General features: G+C 45.2%; 1 non-coding gene across 1 annotated transcript; it reads left to right on the top strand.

Moving 5' to 3' along the window:
* The first annotated feature begins 6625 nt into the window (after window positions 1–6625).
* Window positions 6626–6756, top strand: LOC118977200 (small nucleolar RNA SNORA51). Its single transcript, XR_005064478.1, has one exon. It is a non-coding gene; the product is annotated as a small nucleolar RNA SNORA51 (small nucleolar RNA).
* The last annotated feature ends 12107 nt before the right edge of the window (window positions 6757–18863 follow it).

Raw genomic sequence — 18863 nt, 5'->3', positions numbered from 1 at the left:
TCCACACACTTGGGCATGACCTCATCCGAGTTGAACTTCCATAAACTATTTCATCACTAAAATCGTACATTTAAGAATGTCACTCACTCCCACTCAGTTACTTCCCAGTCCATTCCAAATATTCAGAAATGTCTAGTTTCCTGACCTTTATATTTCCTCCAGACCTTTTCTCACTTTGCTTTTTCCATTATCCAGTAACCACTGTCCTGTCACTAGCTCGACTCATCTGTCCCCAGTCTTTTCAAAGAACTTGCCTCTGAACACCCAGCCTGGATCTGTCCAGCTCTCTGCTCACACACAGCCTCTGAGCGTCGCCAGAGAAAATCATGCAATAGTGAGATTAGGGCTGCTACGAATTCAGGGTTTGCAACCTCAGCTGCTGCCTGACGTTTTTCTATAATGGGACAGCATTTTAATAATGTTATTGGATGTATTTTTCCTCCTCAGCAATTCCTGCTGCCTGCCATCCATTGAAGGGGAGGGCGTCCCTCACTTCAGCAGGAAGGCAGTAGAAACCAGCCCAAACAAAGGAGTCAGTGTTGAGCTTCTCCAAAGGAGGCCGTTGAAGCTCATTTTAGGGAAAATAGATGTGAAAGCCAAGGTTTCCATTTGCAAGAGGCAGGCTTTGTTGAGAGAAGGGAGGATGTGTGGGTTTCAAGGAAACAAAATAGAGAACTAGAGCACAGTTGATAGAGGTAACCACAGAGTAAGAAAGATAAATGATACACCACGATGTATGGTGGTTTCCTGTCATACCAGAGGGAACACGGCAAAGCAAAACAGAAAGCCGTCCTAGCCCTGGCTGGGGGGTATGACCTGACGAGAAAGGCAGGGGAACGCCAGGGGGTGGGACATGACTGTGGATTGAAACTCAGATAGAGTAGGGGTGCCAGGTAAGGGAGAAAGAGTGGGAGTCTCCCAGGGAGGTTTGGGAATCCTGGAGCTGGAAGAATTTTGTGTGATTCTTCTCACCCAGGATTCTGAGAGAAGACTGTGACCTGAGACAGTGGTCCTGGTCGGATGGAGTGGCCACCATCGAGAAAAGTGTGCTGTTCATCTAGAGGGTAATCCAGATGTAGGCTGGCTCCTCCCTGGCTCCTTCTCTAGCCAGGGAGGGTATCCAGATGCCCCGAGTGCCCTGACTGGGGGGATGAAGGGCACAGGGAACCTGGAGCCAGGATGTGAAGGACAGTCATCTCCAGCTGCTCTTGTGTCCCTGTGAGGACTCTTCCCCTGCATGGTCCTCAAGTGCTGATGTTTTCCCCAGGTGTCCTCTCTTACACAGGTGATTCTCTACTTTGCGTTTTTGAGTTGAAAGAATAGACCCTGCTTCAGAGTTTTACCCCTAGAATCTGGCTCATAATTGTATCTCAGAATACGTTTCTTACACCAGCAAGTTAACTTTTGTGGGTCCTGCATGGAATTGAAATTTTGTAGCATCTTTGTCACTTTAAAATAATACAGTGTCATGTCCTTGGCTGGCAAATCTTTATAAGATACTTCTGACGGGAAGTATCTCAGTACCTTTGTTGAGCTATGATTGTGCCCCAGGGTATTAAGTCTCATATTTTCAACAATAATTCGTGTATTTGTCCTTTGGCAGAGGAAGTTTAGGAATAATGTGAATATTTTGAATTCATATAATGTATCAGCTTAAAACCTCCAGCCTTGTGATAGTGTTGTAAAATTGGCGTCTAGCCCTTTTCCCACATGTCCACAGGTTACTTGCAGGAATCCCTAGGGGGTGCTTTACTTGTGCCCCCGTATAGGGCTCTCAGGTATTGTCACCACCTCTGCACTCTGCTCTGCCTTTGGTCCCAAAGTGTCCGCACCTGCTGGCCTAGAAGCCACTTGGAAGAGTGCTGCTTCTGCCACCACCCAGGATGAGAAAACGCTCGTGACAAAGTCCTAGAACTTGCGCCCTTTGGGGTGTCAGAGTAATGCTCGCTCCTGTGCAGAGGCAGAAAGAACAGCTTTCTCCGTAATTCTGGGCCACATTTGATCACTGAGCTCATGAGTCTCTGGCCTCACAGTTTCATAAGGTTATGATTATCCCCTTCATGGAAAAGGCCAGGAAACGCACAGTCCACCATCTCCTGCACACCCTCCTGCAAGCCCTCCCCCAAATTCCTATTTTCTGCTCTAATAGGAATAACTATTAATAACTATCTGCTCTAAAAAATAACTATTTTTCTAGTTAGCAAGTGACAACCAGCAACCATGAAATTCCAATGTATAATAACAGGAGCCAAAAGATGAGTTTCATGGGATGGAGAGAGGGAAGACAGAAGAGTGCTGTATTTAGTCGCAAAAAATTGAGGTACCATTCCTTCCAACCCACATGCTCTGTTTCAAAATACTTTGAACAAGGTGAAATAGAAAATCATGATTGATGGAAAAGAAGTTAATTTCTCCCTAGTAAATACTGGGTGGGGTGGGGGGGTGGAGGTTCAAAAGAATGAGGAAGAAAAATAAATCAGGAAACAATACCTTAGAAGGTATCTTTGTCCTGCACCTGAGAAAACGGTGACCGACAGGGACTCCCCAACACTTACTCACTGAAGATCTGCCTTTCGAACCTGCTGACCCTCCTGCACCTTGTACCTTATTCTCTGTCTCTCTAGAGAGTTTTGCCACCGGCATCACCTTTTATCCTCCTGTGACCGTTTGCTGTGTCCCTCAGACCTAGCGTGTCCTATCCGTCCGCTATGGGGAGACGCGTCTGTGTCTGCCCTCACGTCTGTCTCTTCCTTCTGCTCCAGGCAGGTCTTCTCTGCCCGTTCAGGGGCCTGAACTCCAATCGTCCCAAGCCAGACCCAGCCCCCAACAAGCTTCCTAATCTTGCACTGGGATCCAGGCATTCCCAGTCGTGTACTGGGAGTGAGGACAATTCTTTGGGAGGAGAGCTTTAAAATACAATACTTAAAAGAAAATGGTGTTCTGGAGATCGTTCGTGGTGAACATGGTGCGACACTGAACCGTTCACGTAACAATGGTTAAAAGGTTTTCGAGTGATTACAATGAGTTCACTCTTTCCATTTAGGATGTTTACAATGAAAATCGTGAACAGTGGCCTAGCTTTAAAGATTTTCTTTTTGGTAACTGCATAAGGAATAAGAAAAGAGAAATAAAAAGTGGAATGAGAAATAGACAAGGATTTGTAAAATTCTTCAAAATTATTAGATGAACTAGGTCAAATGTACATCCAGTTCTCTTGCAGCGCACCCTTGGGTCTGCAGAGGCAACCTCTATTTTTATCGGATGAGTGTAAGCATTTCTTCCTCTGGTGCAGGCCGACTGCCTGTCAAGAGGGAGAAAAGTCGCAGAAACAAAACCAGGCTTTGTGCATCACTCACAAGGGCTGGTTTGTTTTTGAAAGAATGTCAAGGAAGTGAGGAATCTTAAAACTGATTTTAGATAGTTTTTAGTTAAGCCTTCTCCTAGCACTGAGGCCCCACTCCCAGCAAATGCGCCTATAATCCCTATTAATGTTGATTAGTCTCCGAGGAAAGGAAAACTTCGGATCTTTTAGAAAAATCACAGGGTCCACATGATTCTCTGCGTATTCAAACGCCTTGCTTCCAGTGGCCAAATACAAATTCTTCATTTACCACAAACCCCAAAATGTGGGAAGAAGATAGCTGAGTCAACAGGAAATAAAGGAGACAACTCTCAAACTCTGCGTAGAGAATTAAATGCTGCTGTTCCCACATACAAGACGTAGACAAACCCTGGCTTTTAGGAGCTGGAGATGGCTGAGCTTCTGAGCAGCTTGGGGAGAGCACAGAGACGCTGTCCGGGCACTGCGAAAGGAGTTATTTTCTGTGAGTAACGTGTATAAAACACTCCCCCAGCGTACCAAGTGCACCGCCCTCTGTGAACTAAGAACACTGGTGTGCATGTTGGTTTCTCATACGTAGGAATTTCAGTCAAAGAGGTAATAATAATCTCACCTTCCAGTCAAACAAACAACCTCACGTTGACGCTCTCTCTGAGGCCCTGCAGGCCCCTTAATGGCAGCTCACTATCACTCTCCTGTCTCTGGGAAATGCTACAAAATTGTTATTCTGTATAGATTCAGACACAAAACTGCAGAGGTTAAATTATTTACCCAAGGTCAGCGAAGTCTGTTTCCCCCAGGGCAAAGCAAAGTGGTTACAATGTTTCAAGAGCTCCACACAAATGCTATGTTGTTCTGGGAGCCCTTCCTAAGGAGAAGAATTCAGTTCCCAATCTTGGGAGTTAAATTCCACCACTGCCACAGTGAGGCACTTTACCGACTCAGATTCTTCCTTTTGCCGAGCTCCTCCCGCCCGACTGCATTTTAGAAGGTTTTACAAGAAGAATGCCCACTTCCCCACTGTGCCTCACTGGCCATGTCTGAAATTCGTCCTTCGTTTCTTTCCCTAGCTTAATTTTTAAAACTGTTGCAGCCTTTCACTCACCTAATATAAACGATAATAACTTACCAGAAAAGTGTTTGACAGTGTCATCCTGCAGCATAGTGACTTCAGGCAAGGAAGTAGGAGGCAAGATGAGTGACATCTGTGCTACGTGTTATTATAATAATAGTCTTAATTATGAGACGTGGATGAAGAGGAAATTCCTAGCATATCGTTCACCAAGCATGTTAGGGAAAAGGCAGTTTGCGTTTAGGTAATCCACCTCCTGACTGTGTTTGAGCCAATTAATAAGGAGAATCAGCTTAGGGACATTTTCCTTCTCACCCATGAATTGAATGATGAAAGGGTGAGTACACTAAGGTGTCCTTCAGTGGTGCAGTGAGACGCATGCCCCTGCAACACGCCAGAACCTTAAAAGTTGCTTTAGAAGCTAAGTATGTGAGGTCTGTCAGATTCTAATATTTATTTATTCATTTAACGATTACTTATTTAGTTCCTATAATATGCAATATGAATTTACATAACTTTTGATGTTCCAAAGAGTAACTGATTTAAATACATTATTCTGAAAAAGTTCTATGCCTTTTATGCTCACAGGCCTTTCAGATATCAGCAAACTGAGCTTCTGTTTCTGCTGGGGTAGAAAGACGCTCAATTCCAAGGGTAGAGTAGCACTCTGCCGTAATATTCTAGTTGCCATCTCTACATGTGACGGAAATTTATATTATAACATACATGCAGTAAATCTCTAGAGCTATGGTATGCTCTTCCTATTGCTCCTGTCAGCGGCCACCTGTTGCCCTCCAAAAGCCAGCTGCACCCGCTTGTAGGGCACACCCATGTAAGTGCAGGTGGTTGGCTGAAGGAGGGGTGGAGCCCTTAGAGCCGACTTGGAAAGACACTAACCCTTTTAGACCGTTGGGACCTCAATACCCATGCCCAGAGAGAAAATGTTATAAGCTTTACTTTTTTCAGGGTCCAGACTATGAGTGTAAACCCCCCAAACCTGGAATTTATTTATTTAAAAATATGTGTTTATTTGTACATGCTAAACTTCGGTCATCTTCAAAGTGCTCTCCCTTTGGTGCAATACACCTATTGAGCCACTTTTTTTCCTGCTGCTCAAACCAGTTTTTGAACTCGTCGATTTTGATACCTTTTAGTGCTTTTGCCATTTTTTGTTTCATCTCCTCTACGTCAGCAAAACATTTCCCTTTGAGGACTTTTACATTCAGTGAAACACAAAAAAAGTCCCTTTTCGGGGGAGATGGGGTGAATAGGGAGGGTAGGGCATGGGGGTCATGGTGTTTTTGGTCAAAAACTGCGCAACACTCAGTGTGGCGAGGCACGTGGGCTTGTAAAACCACCCATCATAGAATGGGCAAATGCATTAAGAGTCTTTAAAAAAATTCACTGAAGCTGAACGCAGCCTCTCACAACAAAGCCAGCTGGTGCACTGATACAGATGGGATCCTAGAACACTCACCTAATGGGGGAAGCTTGTGTTACAAGGGGCCCACCCTTCAGAAGATAATTCTGTAGTTTTTGGGGTCCCCCTTCATAAGTTGCAGGCAGAACTCTTTTAAAATTTCAGAAGAAAGGCAAGCCAAAATGTGCTGGCATACCACCAAGCCTCTGTAACACGTCCAGACTGTGGGCACGAAGACACAGCAAAGGGGGCCCAGAAAAGGAGGGACAAAGAGTCGATGAGACTGGTGCCAAGCTAACCAGACTTTCCTTCCAAGTCTGCATGGTCTGGTTTACCTTGCCACCCCACACGTAAGTTAACAGGATAATATGCAAATGGAAAGAAGTTGATAATATTCTGATTTCATTCATTTAAACATAGGTGAGGATATTACCTGTGCAAAATGATAGATCACATTAGGTTTATAAGATGGTGTGCCAGATATTACTCACAATTAATTTACATACCTCAGTCTGTGACCACTAGAAACTTTAAATCTGATACGTAACCAACATAACTAATGCTTTGACTTTGAAATACCAACACTAGATCTATATGATGAAAGCTGAATCCAGAAAGGCCATTGCAATGGCCTTTATCAAGTTTATCAAATGGATGATGATACTGAAATAGGTCATACAGACCCGGACAAATTTCTAATTAAGCTAAAAATGGTTCATCCAATGGTACACACAGGCAACCCAGGATTAACGAATTTCTGTGTAAACATTCATACCATTGGAAAAAAACCCCAGGCCTCCCAGGGCTTACCACAGGCTGCATTCTGACGCTGCCTGCACCCAAAGAGGCTGAAGAGTAAACCACCCCGGGTGCACCATGGCCCAGGCCCTCTGCATGGTCTGTATTGTGAAGGGGGGGGGGAGGGGGCATGGAAGAAAAAGAAAAGAAAGAAAAGAGGAAAAGAGAAAAGAAAAAGAAAAAAAATCAGGAAATTAACCTAATACTGAGGGGAAAGTCGTTTACTGTTGTGAAATTAAACCAGTATCCATGGGGCATGTGCATGCTGACAGGGTGACATCAGAGTCACCAGTGAAACCATCGACACTCCTGTTGGTAATTTCAGATGGTTCTTTGGGGTTTCAAGGAAGGTGAGACCAGCGTCCTGGCCCTCACTCCCTCACACTCTGCAGCCTCTGTGCTTGAGGGTGCGGTTTTGTTTTGCCCACTGTGGAGTCATGTCACCCTGCCTTCAAAATCTTACCCTAAGTTTGCCACCAAAAAATAAATAAATAAAGTTGGGGAGTTGGGCGAGGGAAGGGGAAGGAAGAAGTCACCCCCTGTAGCAGAGGCGTCTGCAGCACGCGGCAATGTGTACCACTGTGATGTCTCAGTTAACACGCAGTGATGGGGAGCAAGGTCAAAAGGCAAGTCCAATTTTAGTTTTCTTAGAAAATTCCATACTGTTTTCCATAGTGGTTGTATCAGTCTGCAATCCCACCAACAGTGGACCAGAGTCCCCTTTTCCCCACACCCTCTCCAACATTTGTTGTTTATTGCTTTGTTTACGATAGCCATTCTCACCGGTGTAAAGTGGTATCTCATTGTGGTTTTAATTTGCATCTCTCTGATAGCAAGCAATATTGAGCATCTCTTCATGTGTCTCTGGATCCTCTGTATGTCCTCCTTGCAGAAGTGTCAGTTCAAGTCCTTTCCCCATTTTTTAATTGGGTTAGTTTCTTAGAGTGAAGTTGTGTGAGTTCTTTGTATATTTTGGAGATTAAACCTTTGTCTGAGGTATCATTGGCAAATATGTTTTTCCATACAGTTGGTTGTCTTTTTATTTTAATGTTGTTTTCTTTAGCTGCGCAGAAGCTTTTTATTTTGATGAGATTTCATTTGTTTATTCTTTCCCTTATATTCCTTGCTCTAGGGGACATATCAGTAAAAATGTTGCTGCGTGAAATATCTGATATTTTCCTGTCAATGTTCTCCTCTAGGACTTTAATGGTGTCACGGCTTATATTTAAGTCTTTTATCCACCTTGAATTTATTTTGGTGTATGATGTAAGTTGGTGCTCGAGTTTCATTTTTTTGCATGTAGCTGTCCAGTTCTCCCAACACCATTTGACCCAGCAATTCCACTGCTAGGATTGTATCCTAAGAACCCTAAAACACCAATCCCAAAGAACCTATGCACCCCAATGTTCATAGCAGCACAATTTACAATAGCCAAGAGTTGGAAGCAACCTAGGTGCCCATCAGTAAATGAATGGATCAAAAAACTATGGTACATATTATACACAATGGAATTTTATGCTGTAGAAAGAAAGAAGGAGCTCCTACCTTTTGCAACATCATGGATGGAACTGGAAAGCATTATGCTGAGTGAAATAAGCCAGGTGTTGAAGGACAAATACCATATCATCTCACCTCTAACAGGAAGCTAAACAACAAAACAAACAAGCAAGCAAAATATAACCAAAGACACTGAAATACAGAACAGGCTGACAGTGACCAGAGGGGAGAGGGGAGGGAATTTCAGGGGAAATAGGGGAGGGATTTAGAGGAACATATATAAAGGATACATGGACAACAACTGAGAAGGGTGGAAATGGGAGGGAGGGGGGAGCACGGGGGTGGGATGGGATGGGAGTAATAGACAGAAAGCTGTACCTGAAAAATAATTAAATAAAAAAATTGGGAAAAAAATAAATGAAATCATAAAAAAAAGCCACGCAGTGATGGGGAGCAAAGTGCCCTATGTCAGAGCCTCCCTTTATTTTCGTCACACTGCGCCACGACGGAGTCTATTCCGCTTGCCTGTCCTCTCGCTCTTTGACAGCGAGCGTGGAAGCCATGGACTGCCGGGAAGAGGAGGCGCTCTCTTTCTGCCACATTTTCTCCTCAATGGGGTGACGCCAGGCTGGAAGGGAGCAAAAGCTATCGGCACTGAAGGGTGCGTCAGTCTGGGGGCCTCCTAGCCCACCCAGGTCTGCCCTTGCATACCCTTTGGGGGGGTGACTAGGAGGTGTGCGCCCCCGGAAACAGCACCATCCCAGGCACCATCCCACCAGCCCACTGCTGCAGTTGGCCTTCGCTTGCTTACATCCAGCGCAAGGGCCCCTTTGAGGGACAATGAAAGACAAGCTTCTGCGGACACACAGGACCTCCGGGCTTGGCCTCTGGCCTCTCCCTGGACTGGCCAGACTTGGAGTCGGTCCGTGGAAACATCCAGTCTCGCGACCCTGCCGAGCCCCCGCCGCAGGGGCCGGCCTCAGCCCCCTCTTCCTCCCTTTCTGACTCTCACTGCTCTGTCACCCTTTGTTCATTTCCTATATTTCCACTCAGATGTGGTTTAGGGTTTTCTTTCCAAGGCATATTTTGCATGGAAGAATGCTTTCAGTGAGCTGAGGCCCTAATTGCCAAATAACGGTTGCCAAAACATGTTATTTTGGCTTCAAGCTGGTACAGAGCAGAAGGCGGTTTCCCTTCATGAAAAAAAAAAAAAAGTCCTGCTTCAGCAGCCCCAGGGCCATTTGCAAACACAAGGGACTCAGGCCTCCACCCCGCTTGCTCCAGCGGTCGTGCCCCTCCTCCAATGGGTCACTTCTCACTGGATGAGAGGCCTCAGGCCCAGTCCCCTGGGTCGGTGGCAGGCAGCCCTGGGGAGGCGGCGTCATCTGCTGCACCACCAGGGGAGCTCCCGCCCCACACTGCGCAGACCGGTCTGCCAGCTCGCTGCAACCCCCAGCCGCCCAGCTAGCACGGGAATTCCAAATAGAGACAAATCTGGGGCCCCAGGGGGAAGCGGGATGGAACTGATCAGTAGAGATATATCACTGCTAATTAAGTCCTGATCCCCTGGCTCTACTTGAAACAAATCAGGGAGGGATCAAGTTTTGAGAGCAGGTGCTAACTGGTTGCAAAAGACAAGTTCATCACTTTAGGAAAAGGCTTTGCAGGTAGCTAGCTCTGTGGGGACACAGCCGAGCAGGTCCAAAGCTTTGCTGAGAAAGTTCATTCCTGGACAGAGCCACAGGTGTCCAGGACGCCAGAGGCATGTGAAAACCCTCTCTTCTGGAGCACATGACTATTGTCCTGTCCTCTGTTTTCCCCCTCCATAGCTGACTGACTTTCTCTCCCGGTGGACAATGGCATAGTGTAGAAGTAAGTAAACACTCTTCCAAAGATAACAGCAGTAGTTCTCTGGGGCACAGACTATATGGCCTTTGGTGGGGCCGGAATGCTAGTCCACAGTGGGCCCCGCACAACCTCCTACCCTGCTTCTTTTCCAGGTGGTTTAAGAAAAAACATTGACACAAATGAGTAAATAAACTTAGTTGCAAATATTTACTTGAAGACAGTCTGAGAGCTGTATGCACATTGCGTGTGTGAAGAGGAAATAAGTTTGAGTGTGAATGGTCTGGGTGACCCTGTCTGACACTTTCTCCTTCAGAAACCCTCCCTCTAGAAATCCTGGTTTAAAATTGTGACTAACGTGGACCAGGCACATCCGTGTGCTAGGGGCTCAGCCAAGCGTTTCACACGCATTATCATTTCATCTTTGCAATGACCCTATGAGGTAGGTATGGCTTAAATAACACACCTTTTAAGTGACGAACTGAAGATTTGAATTTCACCAGGGCCCGTATTTTTAAATGCAATGCTATCCTGCCTCTTAGCTTTGCCAGCTTGGGATCCTGCACAGAAAATAGCAAAATACATTGCACACTGTAGGTGCCCAACCAACACCATAAATGAATGAACAAATGAGTCTCAGGTGGTATTAAGGGTTAGCCCCAGGTTCCTATTAAAACTGTAATCTGGGAAATTGTCCTAATATATGTTAAGTCTAGGAGTCTGGAGGTCTCTGATTTGGGGGCCAATATTTGTACTGAATCTGCAAACTTATTCTGGGGCTCTTCCTCTGCTCCGTGTGGAGAGTGTTCTCAGCCCTGACAGTGTTGGACCTACTCCTGGCACCTTCGATGAGGCAAGTTGGCTGACGCTGTTGGCCATGACTCCAGGAATCATTGTCAACGTAATTTCTTTTTTCTTATGACATGTAATCCCTTTCCTAGCCTCACACCCCAACCTTCCTATTACCCTTAATGTGGGGAGCCTGCTGCTTTGAGTCACCGCATCTAACCCTGGAGCACAGGCTGTCTCTGGAAGGTTTTCTGTGTTTATTGCTCTATTTATTAGTTTTATAGCAACAGAGCTGAGGGCGTCTTTGGTGCATTTCTTTGGTTGTGCATATCATTCAGAGCCATACAAAGGGTGGTTTGGGTTCTTGTTGGCGCCTGAACTGACTTGAAAGCCAATTGAAAGGTGAAGCCTGGATGGGTACGAGTATAAGGAGTGTTGTCATCTGAATGTTCATGAAAGGAGAAAGCGATTCCACGTGATGGTGCCTGGAGCGGAGAAGGGGTTGAGCTCAACGGTTAAGGCACACAACGGAAAATGCCAAGGGAAGTTTTCATGGCTGGATTTAACTCTATGGGGACGAGCAGGCCCTGATCCCATTTCCTTCTAGCTCTCCCGCCAGCTCTAGTTCCTCCTGGGTAGCTTACGGTCTCTGGTTCTATTTCACTGTGGCCATGATGAAAAAGAGGGCTGTTGGTCCATGCATTTTTTTGGCCAGAAAATTTCATTAAAAGATGTAACGTAAGGAAAGGGTGAACGACTAAGAAAACTCCAAACCTGTGCACTCTCACCTACCCCTATCCAAGACGTTCTGGAGTGCAAATTTGCCCATGAAGCTTGTTTATCTGTCCATTGTGGGGCTCTCTCGCTTTCACCCATGTGGGTCCTTGTCCACACAAACAGATTTCCCCAACTCCTTAAAACTGTGACCTTTAAAGTTGGCCTGAGGAATGTAAGAGAGCGGCACATTTTACAAAACTGATGTAAGATTTGTTTAGAACATCAGAAAAAAACTGGAGGTGGGGGGCAGTTACATTGAATTTTTACAAGAGGCCCATTCAACAACACAGGATATGGCGAAAATAAAACAGGATTGGGTGGGATGCGTGTTTGGGTTCTCAGGGGGCTGAAATGAAAGAGGTATGCAAACTATTCTGCATAAACCCCTGCCATCCGCTCTGATAAACAAGATTACGGACTTGAAAGGTCAATTATATATTCCTAAGGAGAAATGCCAGGTTCTTGTCAATGTCCGTGCCTGGCAGGGTCTGAAAATAGACTGGAGTGAGCTAATCACATTGATGACCACGTACAGCAGAGGAGTAAAAGCTTAATTCAATTTTATTACCTCCTATGAGCAAATATTTGCCTCACGAGACACACCCACTCCCTCCAGAATAGTCTATTGTAAACAATTAGCTCCCCCTTTACAAGAGCTGAAATCTTTATGATGTTTGGGAACACTGAAACCAAAGGCTAAACAGCTTATTGAAATCGTGTCTTTTAGCCAGAAATCCTCACCAGTTCATCCCACCCCCCTCTCTTTCTTCCTCACTGACTATGCCCAAGGCATGTTCCAGAAAACTAGCATTGGCAAGAGTTGTGTTCATCCTTCCCAGTTTTATTCCTGGGAGTGACTGTTGGTGGGTCTTTTGGACTTTCCCATGTGGTTCCAGCAGACCAGTATTACTTCCTCAGTCCTTATGTGCCTTCCTGAAGCTGGAGCTTCACTGCCAAGTCTTAGACCCCCCAGCGGTGTCCAACCTGCAGCCCAGGGGCCGCATGCAGCCCAAGATGGCTACGAATGCAGCCCAACACAAAATTGTAAATTTACTTAAAACACCATGAGATTTTTTTTGTGATTACATGTCCCAGTGTATTTAACATGTGGCCCAAGACAACTCTTCTTCCAGTGTGTCCCAGAGACTCCAAAAGGTTGGACAGCCCCTATCCAGCATCACTGCCAAGTCGTAAACCTCCAGTAGAAGGAGACGACAGTTCTTTTTGGTAATTTTACAACCAGGAAGTAAGCCCTACACAATTTAAGTCTGACTGCTTGCTTGGCTTATAGAGATGTAATGAGTCTCTATCCCAAAGTGCCTTACTTATAATCGAGTGGACAATAGGTTAACGCCATTGCCTAACTTGTGCAGGTTATGGGATCAGGTGAAGCATTCTTTGACAGAAATAAACACATTAAAAAAGTGAAGTTAAAAAAATGAGAGAATAGTGCCTTTCTTCCTCATTAATATGTGGCTAGATGTGTTTGTGTGTGTATTTATGATAATGCTCACTTACAGAGTTGCATTTTGGGATTGTTTAGGACTATTTCACATCACTCCCATTGTCAAAACTGACTTAGTGTAAACAGGCTACTGTGATTCTGGCCTAACCAGGAATCATCTGTGTTCCAGCTAGCTTTCAAAATTAGGAAGGCCTAGTTATGGAACTTCTGAGAGATTTGCTGGACTTGTTAATCATGGGCCTAAATTCTATCAAAGGAAACATTGCTTTGCACAATTATTCCTTTCAAATTGCTGTCATACTTTTGGAGCCATATTAGGTACCATTTTGGTGGATTGGCAGGGAACTTGGAGTCACGTTCTGTGGTAGGTCTAAAAAGTAGTAAGATCAGCTTCTTTCGAACTCAGGACTCTTAGAGTCCCTGTAAATAAATAAGTATAATGTGAGGTGGGAAGTGCCTTAGTGGATGTACATACAGGGCCAAGTGGGTCACAAAGGAACAGGTGGTAAGTTATAATGGGGGTGGGGTTGGCTGGGCAAGCCTATGGGGAGAGCCTGAGCGGGGCTCTGGTGAGGCCTGTGCCGCAGGAGAACGGGCATTCCAGGGGGAGCGGTCAGGGTCAAGGCCCAGCCTAGGACTCTTTCTCTTACCAGCTCTGTGACTTTATGAGGGCCACTTCACCATTTTAGCCAAGATTTCTCACCAGCACGCTGTGATTACCTGCCTTGTGAAATTGCTAGAAAGATTCCATGAGAGACTATACATGAAAGTGCTTTGACAACTGGAAAATAGTCTTCAGATGTAATATGTTCTTAGAACACTAAAAGTTTTCGCTAACTTTCAAAACATTTTTGAAGATACGGTGCATATAGGATAGCTGGGTGTGTGTGTTCCTGTAAGATGTGACTGAGAGTGTATTTGTTTTAGTATGTGTGCTGCCGAAGCAAGCACGAGAGTGTATTTGTTAAGTCAGGGTAAACTGCTATCCCAAGTAGAACTGAAAATGCATTATGTTTTAAACACAGTAAATTTCTTGCTCATGGAAGGGGCCCCAGTGAGCACTCCTGGTCAGTGTGGATTTTCTTCAAAGTGTTTCTAGCTGTGTGTCCAGGGAAAAAAAAGAGAGAGAGAGATTTGGGGCAAGTGTTTAGCAGTATTTTCCACCACGAGTCGTTGTTTGTGTCTAATGTGTGTGCACACTTGCTTACATTCAGGCAGCATGTGACATCTACCCAGAGCAGAAACAAGTGTAAACAAATCACACACCCGAGACTACTAGCTCCTCTTTTACAAAAGCAGGAATGCATGTTAGCTTTAGGGAAGACAAAAACCAGTGACAATGGGCCCTGCAGAGATTACCTTTTCTTATTGCGTCTGTACTGGCAATAGATCAGCCAGTAAAAGAAATGCATGCCAAGAGTGTGAGATCGCGGTAGGCGGGGGAGAACTGAAGAGCGAGGCTTTCTGCAACCTGGTCTTTCAGAGTCCTACCACCACCCTTCCCCTGCTTTCTCGTTTCCACCCACTTTTGTTTGTTCATTGCCACTTGAGAAGGTCTCTAGTGTCTTCCCCTCCTACAAGCAGCCCTGGCCACCCAGGGTTTTCACAGCAAAAAAAGATCATGCCTTTTCCTGTCTGCATGACGAATATGCCAGATGAGCATGGTTCCCAGGAATATCAATTATTTAAAAACATTACTACATTCCTAGGTCTAAGACAAAGGAAATGGTTAGAGTTCTTGAATCTGAGAACTCTATTCCATAGAATTCTCTATGGAAGTTGTGGCCATTCCATAAACTCCTACCTTTAGAACGCAGAAATCTTGGAAAGAGACTCCAGTTTTTGTATTGCTCAACACCTCACCCCACATTGACAGTGGCAGAGAGGACGAGAGCTGTAACCTGCAGAAGGAAGGGGGGAAACCACAAAGAAGCAAACCTGACATTTATCAGTGTGAGGGTTTTTGTTTTGGTGACATAATGCACTGTGCCAGTTCCTGGCATGCTTATTTTCTGGCTTGCCTGAAGTAACAACAATGCCAGTTACTAGAAATACAGAAGCTATTAATGGTAACTGATAATATTATGCATATTTTTAATGACGTGGAGAAAATGTTTTTGGAAAACTGCCTTGGAGGCTCTAGTTTCAGTTCCGTAAATCAAGGCGTGATAAGACTACGCTGTGTACTCTGTGTTCTTGGGCTGAGACACCTCCAGCTTCTGAGCAAGCTTCTGGCTGAGTGTGAGGCAGCCTCTGGCCTAGTCTTTGAAACAGAAGTTTGGGGGAAGCCCCAGAGAAGGAGGGAGGGCCTGACGGGTTCTGAACTGCAGCCAGGATTCAGCTGCTATGGGCACTGGCCGCCACTGACTGCTTGTCAGGAGGCCGTTTGGCCCGTGTGTGGGATGAACTCAGCATTGGAACGGCGTTGTTGACCCCCGGCCATACGTGACGATGAGCCTTATTAAAGCCTTATACTTCTAAAAATGCTTGTGGGATGAACAGATAAAATTGGAAACTCACAAAATCTTCCCTAGTCCCTTGCTTCATTTTTTACTCCATATTCATCCCTCACAATTTACCCCTTAAAAAGGAGCATATTACTTTTTTGTTTTCCTGATTAGTAGAAATGGGGAAATTAAAAAAATATGAAGATAAGCAATAAAAATTAGCTAAAAACTTATGGCCAAATAATATCCACTGTTATTATTGAATGTATTTTCTAGTAGTGATTTTTAAAATTTTTTCTGGGGAGGTGGGATCTCTTGCTGTTTGCAAACATACTGTAGTAACAGTTTTCTATGTAACTTTTTTCACTTAATAGTTATAAATAACACTTTTCTATGTCTTATTTTTGGTTATATTATATTCCATCATATGAATACACCATAATTTATTAGATAAGGTTCCTTTCTTTTTAACCCCCTCACCTGAAGACATTTTTTTCATTGGGTTTTAGAGCGAGGAAGGGGGAGAGAGAAACATCAGTACAAGAGGAGCCATCAGCTGGTTGCCTCCCATGTGGCCCGGACCTGGGACTGACCCTGTAACCCAGGTATGCACCCTGACCGGGAATCAAACCCGTAACCTTTGTGTTACACAACGATGCTCCAACCACTGAGTCACACTGGCCAGGGCAGTTAAGCTCCCTTTCAAGGTGCAGGGCCAACTTAAGTTTATTGAAGCAAAACAAGAAGAAGAATATCTGTAATACAAAACATGACATAAATTATGTCATTATAATTAAAGGTATACAGAGGTAAGTGCCAAAGGCCAGGTGAACATGGAGCTGTAAGGAAAGATTAGCTCTGGATGGGACAACTGAATAAGGTCTCATAAGGGAGGCAGTATTTGAACTGGGGACAAGGGAGAGATAAAAGTGACAAGGACTTAAGTGTTTTACATGCGGACTAAGTGGCACCCTATACTAATCATTGCACATGAATTCTGTCATTTCTTCTTCAAAACCTTGCTCTTTTCATTTAATAATCACAGCGCGATATTCTTCCTGTGTCTTAAAACATTTTTGATTATCTTATATTCCATCATTTGAATTCCACACATTCCATCATATGAATACATCTTAATTTATTTATTAATTAGGCTCCTTTTAAATTGTTGAAACTACTCAACCTAACTGAAGCAAAACAAACTTGCTACAATTGTTCTATTTCCATTCCCATCTCACAGACAAGAAAACCAAGGCTGAAAGGTTACATAAACTTGCCCGTGTTCAATTAGGATTTTGACAGGCGGAAAGGAAGAACGAGGGTTGCACTGGGTGGTGGGCCAGAGGGGGGCAATTTGCCAACATGCATAGCCTCACCAAAAGCTTCAGTGGCCACATTTGTCTATACAATGTCACAGTGAGTCTGCTCCTTGGGGTGCATTTCTGTAGGACCTGCCAGATGGAGGAGACAGGAAATAACTACCTTTCACGGTGCCTCTTTAATGTGGTTCCTTAAACAGCCATCTGTGCTACCCATTGCAAGGAGCCGAGGATTTCAAGTCATCTCTTGAGTCTTCTGTATGACAGTTTCTCCCGTAACGGCTCCTTAGCCGAAGATCAAAGGCCACCAGGCATTTTAACGTGGAGCCAACTTTTAATAGATGATTTCCGCAAAGATGGGTCATTTAGGTGACGACAGGGAAATACACACACATACAAAATGAAATTCTCAGCCCATTTCCATCTTTTAAAATGTAATTCATAATCTGCTATAATGAGTGTTGATGAAACCGACACGCTGTGATGAGCTGGTTCTCCCCACTATCTACCTTAGACACAAACATTTGTCTGGGACAAATGTGCTCAGGACTTTGCAGAAAATCCTAAACACTTCTCTTGGTTTATTCTTGTCTTTTTTGCATCGTAAGTCACAGTGCATATGGGAAAGGTCTCATTTCTTAGCTTCCCCTGGCTCACTTGTTGCATGTAGGGAGCCACCAACTGGAGGCAGTAGCCTGGGGCTGTTGGAATGACTGCACTGGGTCTGTCTTTGAAGTCCTACCCTGCAGTTATCTCCCACTGCACCAGGCGGGCTGTAAGCAAGCCCGTTGCATGCAGCTGTCACCATTTAAGCTAGCAGGCGTTTGAAGATGTGCCGCACCCCCTACCCCTTGTGAGGGAAGCCAGAATAGAACAAAGTGTAGTGTTCCCATGAAATCGTTTGAATGCTTGATAAGACTGTGAGTCTGCACCTTTTCCCCTTGACAGAGGAGGTGGGGGGAGGCGGTCAGGGAGGAGAGTCGGGTAGCGTTACCCCCTCATTGCAAATGTTGAATGAAGGTAGCTGGAACAGCCACACGTGTTAATTTTGGTTCTCAACGACAAAATAGTTTGCATGTGGTAGAGATGCTGGTGATGGCCTCGGGAGGAAGAAGCGAGGGGAAAGCGGGTCTCAGAGTGTCTGTAGAATTTGTCACATGGCCTTTCCCCTGCACCGCTTCTCACCTCTTCCCCTCCGTGTTCAGAGTGCAGTTGAGACCCCAAATCCTCACACTGCTGTTGAACATATGTTCTAAATGAGTGGTGAGATAATGTCGTGGCCGTTGAGGCAATAAGCTTCGGCTGTGGTTTTTTGTTTCCTCACCATGTCTTTATCACTTGACAAGTGCGTTGGTTTGTTTCACCCCCCAGAGTGTGAGCTAGGACAAATTTTTGCCACCTCCTTTCCCCGCTCCCAGGCCCCCTCTCTCAAGAGAAGACGACAAAGTCTGTTAAAAGAAGGTGGGCACTGCCTTTGCCCAGTCCTCCCAAACATCTCATCAACACTTCCTTCTGGGTTGACTTCTTTGCCGCTGCAGATTACGCACAAGGAGATCTGGCACTCGGTATCTGGAGAGCAAGTCCATGCGGCAAACCTGCATACGGGGTGCAGGCAGGGGCCAGGCACGAGCCATGCGCTTGGGGATCTGACTTCTGCTTCCACGGACCAGTTGTCCCCCTTGCTGAGCCACCCTTGTGGCTGCCTTCACAGAGGAGCCAAGCAACCAACAGCACATTGCTTGTTTTGCAAACAAAAATACAGTCAGTAGGAGGGTCTGTGAATCTGAGTTACACATTGATGCCAGGTCTGAGTAGGAAGTTGGCAGTCAGTAATGGAGCCTCGGGTTCCCTGGGCTGGAAGGAAGCAAAGCAACCTGAAGGGAAGAGACCTGTTCTTCACACTAGAAGGACAGTGTAGGAATTCCTGGTGTGACAATTGTCAGCCTCTCTGCATCTGCTGACACCATGTGGCTGGCCCCTTGGTGGCCTGGGAGATTACATAAAGGGCTGGAAGGCTTGCAGTCTTGGTGAAGGATAAACATCTTCCTTCTGCCGCCAAAGTGGTAGCAATTGTGGTTTCAGGACGGGAGGTTT

This window comes from Sturnira hondurensis, unplaced genomic scaffold (assembly GCF_014824575.4).
Source record: "Sturnira hondurensis isolate 20B ecotype Veracruz unplaced genomic scaffold, ASM1482457v3 Scaffold0021214, whole genome shotgun sequence".
Taxonomy (NCBI): Eukaryota; Metazoa; Chordata; class Mammalia; order Chiroptera; family Phyllostomidae; genus Sturnira; species Sturnira hondurensis.
Note: the sequence above shows the minus strand (reverse complement) of the source record. Positions and strands in the feature narration are given on the sequence as shown.